The 9782-nt window shown below is 39.9% G+C and overlaps 1 long non-coding RNA gene across 1 annotated transcript; it reads right to left on the bottom strand.

Moving 5' to 3' along the window:
* Positions 1-661: 661 nt before the first annotated feature.
* Positions 662-2623, bottom strand: LOC310661370. The gene is made up of 3 exons (XR_014503917.1): positions 2536-2623; positions 1098-1324; positions 662-867 (listed from the first exon to the last, which is right to left on the bottom strand). It is a non-coding gene; the product is annotated as an uncharacterized lncRNA (long non-coding RNA).
* Between the last annotated feature and the right edge of the window lie 7159 nt (positions 2624-9782).

The raw sequence follows: 9782 nt of genomic DNA, 5'->3' as shown, positions 1-9782 counted from the left end.
GATACTGCATTACAAGAGCAAAGAAATGGGACAAAGGAGGCAGACAGGCAAGACAGCTCACGAAGATAATGTTGTCAGGAAGACACTATCTTTGTGTAATGGTGTCTGCCAATCCGAACATTTTATATGGTTTATTGTGGTAGATCATGACATCCATGTAGTTGGCATAATGTGATGTACAGAAATACACCCTTTGTGAAATGTATTGATAATGCCATTAGTCTTAATGTCAAATGGAGCCCAGAAGACATGACAGCATAATACCCACCCACCCAAGAGTGAAGGAGGGGAAAGAGCATCAACAGGGTCTTAGATTCCTCCCAACTCCTTCCCAAGCTGGACAAGTGCTAACTAGAGTTTGGGGAGGACGTTGAAGATTCTTTGACCCTTCCAGATCTCTCACACCTCCTTCCCATAGCTGAGCAAATGCTTACTAGGAGTCCCCTCTGCTTTGAACTGGTTTCAGAGGCACTGTTTGTGCTGCCCTGAAACCTCCTGTGGTTTTTGTATGTGAATGGAAAAATTGAATTCACTCTAGAGTTTCAGGTGCCATTGCCATGTTAGGTTATGGAGAAAAGATCACTCCTGACTTCATAGTTTAATACAATGGGTTCTCCAATATAGACATAGATTCAATACCTCATTAAAATATCCATGCCACACAATGTTATCCTCACTAATGGTAATTGCTTTCCTATCAGCAACATGTGGAGCAACACTTCCAACTTTTATTCTCTGAAAGGAATTGTTGGGAAAGGTGACCAGGTTCATGATGTCAAATCCACCGCTTATTTCCCATTGATCATTAAAGGAAATGGTTTCTCCAGCTGAATTGTTAAATGAGATGCCTTGAAGAAAGTGGTGGAGCTATTTCAAAAGTAAACGGAAAGAAATCAACACAAAATAGCAGCATGCTGAAGATTTCAGAATGCCATTCATTGCAAGTTTCAGTTTTGGAACGAAATGTAAGCCCAATTTTTGAAATGAGAAAGATGCTGAATATCTTCCTTATTTATGCAAGGAGGACAAAAATTATGTATTCTGACCATGTAGCCATCAGTCATTGAAATAAGAAGAGTTTGTTGAGAAGAAATTACCTGCCAAGGCTGCAGAGACTGAAGTTTGACACTGTTACCAACTGCCTTTGATTTATGTTTGGATCCAGCCAAGACCATGGCATGCAAAGCATGAGCCAAAGCATAAACAGCATTATAGATACTGTAGCTGTGTCCAGTCATGTGCATTTCAAAAAGACCTGCAGGGAGACTCTCCAGCCTCTCCTCTCCAGTACAAGTGTCATCATCCATCACAGGCATACCTGGATCTGGAAAGGAACAATCAAATGCTTGCTCCCAGAAATTTTGGAGGAAACCATCTCTTTCCGTCCTGGCAGGTTTTATATTTTGAAGAAATTCCCTGAAACCTGGAACCTCTTTTGTGTGAATAGCAAATGAAATGGCACCCTGGAACATCTGGAAATCCCATCCTCTTGTACCACCGGTTAATATAAAATCTGTCTGGGTTGTCACAATCCACACCTTTCCAAATAATGGGTTTTTTGTATTTCCCGAATCTTGTGAATGCATAAAGGTTCTCAGCCGTAAAATTCTTAAAGATTCTCCATACATGATAACTGTACTAGCTTTACAATCTGGGAAAGATATATGAATTTCACTGTAATCATAAAACTGATTTATTAAATCCTCCATAAGATTTCCTTTTGGGATTCTTTTGGTGAAGGCTGAACAGATTCCATGTCTGAAAATCAATGGCTCCAGTATTTTTAGGAATTGCTCTCCACTATTATCATCCACAACAAAGAGCCCAACCCAGGTCCACCTAAAATGCTGAAGTAACCATATAATTCCCATATACTGAAGGTCTTCGTTTGGGACCATGTGGTAAACGGGGGGAACTTCCACTATTTTGGTCTCATCTATGGTAAATGAGCCATATGTAAGCTGTAAGAAAGTAGAGAAGAAGAAGAATTTGGATTTGATATCCTGCCTTTCACTCCCTTTAAGGAGTCTCAAAGCGGCTAACATTCTCCTTTCCCTTCCTCCCCCACAACAAACACTCTGTGAGGTGAGTGGGGCTGAGAGCCTTCGAAGAAGTGTGACTGGCCCACGGTCACCCAGCAGCTGCAGGTGGAGGAGCGGAGACACGAACCCGGTTCCCCAGATTACGAGACTACCACTCTTAACCACTACACCACACTGGCACAGATAAGAGGTAAATATTTAGAGGTAATCTAAATATTTCAGAGGTAAGTTAGGAGTACTCTTAATATTTCAGAAGGCACTTATTAGGAAATTCTGCATGACAAAATATATTTTTCCAAAAAAAATATTGATGTTGTTGAGAGATAGGACCTTTTTCTGGCTGAAATTTCTCAAGTTATGGAAATGTTCATTATATATGAAAATACAAATATACACTATATCACCAACTCTTTCTTCTTAACCATCACATTATTACAAGTTGTAAAATCAGAGGGATATAATACTACCACCAGCAGCCATGCACATATCCTACCTGTGGTATCTTATATAGACCTAGGACATCCATCAAATGGAAAGAAGTGTCAGAGCTAAGTCCTCCAATGACAGCTAATAGGTTTTTCTCTGTGGCACATTTGTAGTTGGGGAGAAACCTATGTGACTTGAAGATCTGATCCAGTGTGGTGCGAAAGGTCATCCTTGCATCATAATAGGTGTCACAGATGTGGAAACCAAGTGTCACATTAGGTAGTATTTTGGGATTCTTGTTGATTTCATTTATGGCAAACACCAAGGCTTGAACATGTTGGTAGAACTTGGTAACAACACTGTCAGTAGCATTACTCTCATTAATTCAGAAGAAAAGTCTGAAATGCGTGAATTCTTTATGCTACAAACCTAGTCATACCCGTGCGTAACTGAGTTGAGTTTATTTACAGCAAAAGCCAAGGGATATACATGTTGCCAGAACTTGGTCACTCTCCTGACAATAGACATTTTTTTCTAATTCCAATGTTGTATCTACAATTCATGAAACTGTTATGCTGTAATCCCACTAATCTACATGAGCACTTGAATCTCACAGGACTGTGAATATATTTTACATTTGTTCCTGACTCCCCACAGCCAACTATCGCCCTTCTTGCCCCCAAAACCTTTGTCTATGCTTTGTCATATATAACATATGGATTTTTTAAAAAATCTGTAATGCATAGTGCCTTGTCATGTCCTGAGAAAAATATATCAAGATATTTAATCTCTCTTTCCAGTGCACAAGGAATAAACATAGAGGTTACTTCTTAATGTTTTATAACTTCCCATTAAAAAATATTTACAGCAACCATATTTTCTCTAAATTTACAAAATTCATGTATTTTAAACGGTTCAGATAAGAGTATCCTTACTGTGGGATGTCAAAGAGGTTCTGAGTAGGATGTTCCTTGAACAAAACTTCATGGAAAAAGTAAAAGAACTGAGAAGTAATTTGACCAATGAGGAGACCACCTGGCTGGTACCATTCATGTGGTATAGGTAGGGGATCTCCTGTGAGACATTTCAGGGGACCTACTTTGGGCACATTGGAAGACAAAAGAAGAAGAAGCAATGTTTTTCCCAACATGCTTTCCTCAAAGCTTCTTTCTACATATAAGCTGCCCTGCACCTATTTCCTTACATAGAGCTTATAAAAGACAACAGAGAAAAAATGTCAGAGACAGCCTTGCTTGCCTCTTGCATTTAATCCCAACTTCCCATAGCACAGGTTTTCATTTATAATCTCTTTCAGCAGATTATATTTTATAATCTGCTTGCTGACTGTTTTCTCCTACCCTTTTGAAAGTCTCTGGTGCTTTGACCACCTGAGCAAATGATAGTGCTGTAGGTAATTGTATGTTTATGAGGGGAAATTAACATTTTATACGCCTTTTTTTGGCATCAAGCAGAACTAAGAAATCAAAGGGAAAGGCTGTGTTGAGAATGTGTGTAGTGTTTTATGGACAACACCAGAACACACAACTTTGAAATAATTTCTTATAAATATACAGTGGTACCTCGGGTTAAGAACTTAATTTGTTTTGGAGGTCCTTTCTTAACCTGAAACTGTTCTTAACTTGAGGTACCACTTTAGCTAATGGGGCCTCCCGTTGCTGCCGCCGCACCGTTTCTGTTCTCATCCTGAAGCAAAGTTCTTAACCCGAGGTACTATTTCTGGGTTAGCGGAGTCTGTAACATGAAGTGTTTCTAACCTGAAGCATCTGTAACATAAGTTACCACTGCATCCTTTATTTTGGGCTTCCATTAAAATGTTGCCATTACATCATGTGATGTGACATTGGTAAAATCTCATTGCCATTTTTTATAGTGCATGCGTAGGCAAACTAAGGTCTGGATCCCGACCAATCGCCTTCTAAATCTAGCCCACGTGTTTTTACATGAGTAGAATGTGTGCTTTTATTTAAAATGCATCTCTGGGTTATTTGTGGGGCATAGGAATTTGTTCATTTTTTTCTTTTTCAAAATATAGTCTGGCCCCCCACAAGGTCTGAGGGACAGTGGACTAGCCCCATGCAGAAAATGGCAATCTTTGTTCCTCCCAGTTGTCATTTCCCCATCAGAGTGGTGTTTTGGCCTATCAGGTACATCAGGGTGAACGATGTCTAAGGAGGCCATTGTGTGCATCTCATGTTCATATACAGTGGTACCTTGGGTTACATATGCTTCAGGTTACATTTGCTTCAGGTTACAGACTCCACTAACCCAGAAATAATACCTCGGGTTAAGAACTTTGCTTCAGGATGAGAACAGAAATCGTGTGCCCGTGGTGTGGCAGCAGCAGGAGGCCCCATTAGCTAAAGTGGTGCTTCAGGTTAAGAACAGTTTCAAGTTAAGAACGGACCTCCGGAATGAATTAAGTACTTAACCCAAGGTACCACTGTACCCAAGCAGCATGCAGTGAAAATGGAGGAGATTTCTTGATGCATGATGACAGCATGTGGTTGGCAGCAGGCTTAGGTAATGGGAGAGTTGAAACGCTCCCATTAAGCCACCTCACCATCCCAGGCTCATTGGTTTTGGTTTCTATAGTTATTATTTTTAATAAATACAACCTGTTGCACATCTTTCTTGTCTTGGGTTTTCTTGGGTGTTGACAGTTGTGTATTGCTTCCACCTTAGCCCATATCCTTACACTCTTTCAAGTGTGGTGCAGCTTAAAGGGGATATGGTAATGCCCCGGGAGACCAGGGCTTTGACCCCTGCTCAGCCTGAACCCTGTCAGTGACCTTGAGCCAGTCATCATCATCATTCCATCATCATCATTTTATTTGTATGCCTCCTTTCCACAGTTAAAACGATATTCAAGGCAGCTTACAATATGAAAAGATTTAGATAATTACAAACATACTAAAGTAGTCATAAAAAGAAATAAAAGACATCAAAAAGGTCATACCCAAACTGAACAATTTCCACATAAAAATAAAGATACAAAAAATTAATAGCAATAATAGCAAACCCTCCCGACAAAACCTTTCCCCAAATACCCCAGTCCTTGCTGGGCAGCAGCAGCAGCAGTACTTATGAAGCCTGGCAGGCCGCTCCTTGGGCCAGGTGGAGAGAGGCAGGAAGGTGGCCTTCAGGCTCCCAGTCAGTGTCAGTCTTACCTTGCTCAGAGCTAAGGGAGAGTAGTACAATGTACACCACTTAAAATAAGAAATGTGGGTTATAAATGTAATTACAAAATAGAAGCCACTTCCTCTGATTTTCTTAACCTTTTCCTTCCAGTCTGCAAGAGCAGTAAAGAGAGTCACCAAAGGAATAAGGAAGCCTTAATTATCGTTTCTGTGCCTCCTAGGGAATTACATATATTCTGCATTTTAAAAACCTTTTCTCTCTTTTTTAAGGGAGCAAGGGTGGTCCGACCTTAAATAGAGAATTGCAAGACATGTTCATGGAGAATCAGTACTCTATTTGGTGTAAAAGGTAAAAACGAAAGGAACCTGGATATTTAAGTCCAATTGAATTTGACTGTGGGGTGCAGTGCTCATCTCCACTTTCAGGCCCAGGGTGCTGGCGTTTGTCCACAGACAGCTTTCCCAGTCATGTGTCCAGATGACTATGCGCTTCTGGCACAATGGAACATTGTAATGGAAGCCAGAGTGCACAGAAACACTGTTTACCTTCCTACCATAGAGGTACCTATTTATCTACTATTGCTGGTAATGCTGGGACCAAGCAATGGGAGTGCACTCCGTCACACACATACCCTACTTTTTCTCCCTGAAATGATTTTTATTTCATATTACAAATGTAAATTAATTACAATACCAAATACATATACATAAAATGAGATTTCTCTGAATGTCGACACTTCCCCCCATGCCCTGATGGGTCCTATTGTGAACATTTCCAACTGCATATTATTTCATAGTCTTTGTTTTGTATCTATCCATATTCTCCATAGTATTTGTTACATTACAAGTGAGATTAAAATCTTGGCAATATTTTCATCTGATTACAGTTGTCTCATAAATAAGTTATGAACTTTCCCCATTATTTCTTGAATTTCTTGTCTTTTTTGTTTATAAGTTTTCCAGTCAGATTTGCAGTTATCAGCATAGTCTTACAGCTTAGTTTGCAATTCCTCTCTAGTAGGTAAACCACAAACCATCTTGAACTTACTGATCAAAAAGTCAACATATTAGTTTTACAACGTATATTTAAAAACACAGAAAATAATTGTTATTGCATTTGAAACCAAAGAAACATCATTCCATGTGGTGCGAAAATACTTGCCCATCATGCAAAGCAGTACATTGTAGAAAAGAGGGCAATTTTCTTAATTCTTTCTCCTCATTATCTGCTCCCTGCTGTTCAGTTCAGGCCTCAGCACAATGATGTAGCACTTAGGGAAAAACATGCATCCCAGAAGCACTGCACTGGATGTCAAGATAGAGAAGATCTCCACAGCCACCATGCCTTTCCCTCTGGTGCTCAGGTAAGTTGGAACAAAGGACAACCAAACACTGCAAAATGCCAACATGCTGAAAGTGATGAATTTTGCTTCATTAAAACTGTCAGGTAACTTGCGGGCAAGGAATGCCACAATGAAGCTGCTGATGGCCAGGAGACCCATGTAGCCCAGGACACAATAGAACATGGTGACAGACCCCTCATTACACTGTACAATGATTTCTTCATTCACTGAATGCATGTCTAAATCAGGGAATGGGGGGAAGATTGAGAGCCACACTGTGCAAATACCCAATTGAACAAGTGAACAGCAAACAGCAATTGAATAAGACACTTTCTTCCCCATCCATTTCTTCACTCTTGATCCTGGTTTTGTGGCCATGAATGCAAGAGAAACAATGCTGGTCTTGGCCAACATGCAAGAAACAGCTACTGAGAAAATGATTCCAAATGTTGGTTGTCGGAGAAGGCAGGACACATTCCCAGGTTGGCCAATGAATAAGAAAGAGGAGAGGAAGCAGAGCAGGAGGGAGACCAGGAGAATGTAGGTGAGGTCCCGGTTGTTGGCTCTGACAATGGGGGTATCTTTATGCTTAATGAAGGTAGCAAAAACCAAGGTTGTGATGAAAGAAAAAGAAGCCGTAGCTGAAGCTAAGCCTTTCCCTAAAGGTTCTTTGTAAGACAAAAAATGTATGATTTTCAGGTGGCATTGACTTCTATTCTTGCTTGGATACTGATCTTCTGGACATTTGAAACAGTCTTCCATATCTGAAAAATGGGGTGGGGTGGGGGAGATTCAACTTACTGACCATTCATTGAATACAGCAAAATATTTTCATTCTTTGTTATGGCAAGATGACATGACCTACCAGTTTGGTTTGAAATTTTCCCATCTGGACATGGAACACAATCATAGCAGCAAAATTTTTCACCCTCCTTCCTTTTCTTCTGATGACCAGGGTGGCAATATTCATTACACACAGAAAGGGGAACCACCTGTCCATATACATGTTTTTTGTTAAGGAGTTAGTTTTATTGAAAAAATATATTTCTCAGTTACTGATGAAGTATCATAACAATAGAGACAGCCATGCAGCACATTCAAATGAAACGAAATAATCTATGATATATAGAGGCAGGATGTTTGTGCCAGAGTAACTTGTTTTATTTACAATAATAAGTATTCCGTTTCCCCTCTCCCATTGGTTTATGTGAAGTTGCAATTATCATGGCAAATCTCATAGACGTGCCTCTAGGTAAATTGCCTGAAAATGTTCAGAAGAATACATGCAGGAATGACAAAATCATGATGAACGTAATACAGATTGAAGTTTTTGTTCTTATCATGATTGTCCTCAAGGTGACCTTAAATGTCAGAGGATGTTACTATGATCTGGCTGAACTTGAATAGCCAATATTTTCATAAAAATCACCCCCACATTCATTCCCGATTCTGCTTTATTCCATCTTGGCATGACTGAGTATCTCTTTCCTAGTAATAGAATCTTTATGATGCCCCTTTTGAACTTCCAGTGTTGTTCTTCTCTGATTCCAGTGGTCTTGCTATTGTGGTTTGATTTTATAGCACGCACTGATTGTTCTTGTATGACATCTTTATCAACCACTTAGAGACTATTGTACTTAAGTGGAATATGAATTGTTTCTTAAAGAGTAGAAACACAGAAGACCTTACATTGTTGTCAGATAGTAACTCAGACAATTGAGACAGTAATGTTGAAATGTAGCACCAGCAATTCCCTAGAATTTCAGGCAGTCATTCCTGGAGATGCTAAAGACTGAACACGGGACCCTTTGCATGGAAAACATATGCTCTACAATTGAGCTCCAACTCTTTCACATGTAACATGCAAAGACACTGTAATGAGTCATATATTGTTGAATTGAAATGGACCTTAAGTGACCACATGGTTCATATGGTGATATGGTGGTGTACATGTACTAAAAGACACCCTTTATGAAATGTATTAATAATGCCATTAGTCTTGATGTCAAATGGAGCCCAGAAGACATGACAGCATAGTACCCGCCCACCCAAGAGTGAAGGAGGGGAAAGAGCATCAACAGGGTCTTAGATCCCTCCCAACTCCTTCCCAAGCTGAACAAGTGCTAACTAGCATTTGGGGAGGGCGGTGAAGATTCTTTGACCTTTCCAGATCTCTCACACCTCCTTCCCATAGCTGGGCAAGTGCTTACTGGGAGCCTCCTCTGCTTTGTGCCCAGTGTGGAAGGATTGTTTGTGCTGCCCTGAAACCTCCTCTGGTTTCTGAATGTGAAAAGAAAAATTGAATTCACCCTAGAGTTTCAGGTGCCATTGCCATGTCGGGTTATGGAGAAAAGATTACTCCTGACCTCATAATTCTATACAATGGGTTCTCCAATATAGACGTAGATTCAATACCTCATTAAAATATCCATGCCACACAATTTTATGCTCACTAATGGTAATTGCTTTCCTATCAGCAACATGTGGAGCAACACTTCCAACTTTTATTCTCTGAAAGGAATTGTTGGGGAAGGTGACCAGGTTAACGATGTCAAATCCACCACGCATTTCCCATTGATCATTAAAGGACATGATTTCTCCAGCTGAATTGTTAAATGAGATGCCTTGAAGAAAGTGGTGGAGCTATTTGAAAAAAGAGAAGGAAATCAATACTGAAAAACAGTATGCTGAAGATTTCAGAATGGCCTTCGTTTCAAGTTTCATTCATAGAAGGAAAATGTAAACCCCATTTTCAAAACAAGAATATGTGTACCATTGTGATTATTTATCCAAGCAGGCCAAAAATTAATGTA

The sequence above is a fragment of the Podarcis tiliguerta genome (assembly GCF_965153285.1).
Source record: "Podarcis tiliguerta genome assembly, chromosome: 13".
In the NCBI taxonomy this organism is placed as follows: domain Eukaryota; kingdom Metazoa; phylum Chordata; class Lepidosauria; order Squamata; family Lacertidae; genus Podarcis; species Podarcis tiliguerta.
Note: the sequence above shows the minus strand (reverse complement) of the source record. Positions and strands in the feature narration are given on the sequence as shown.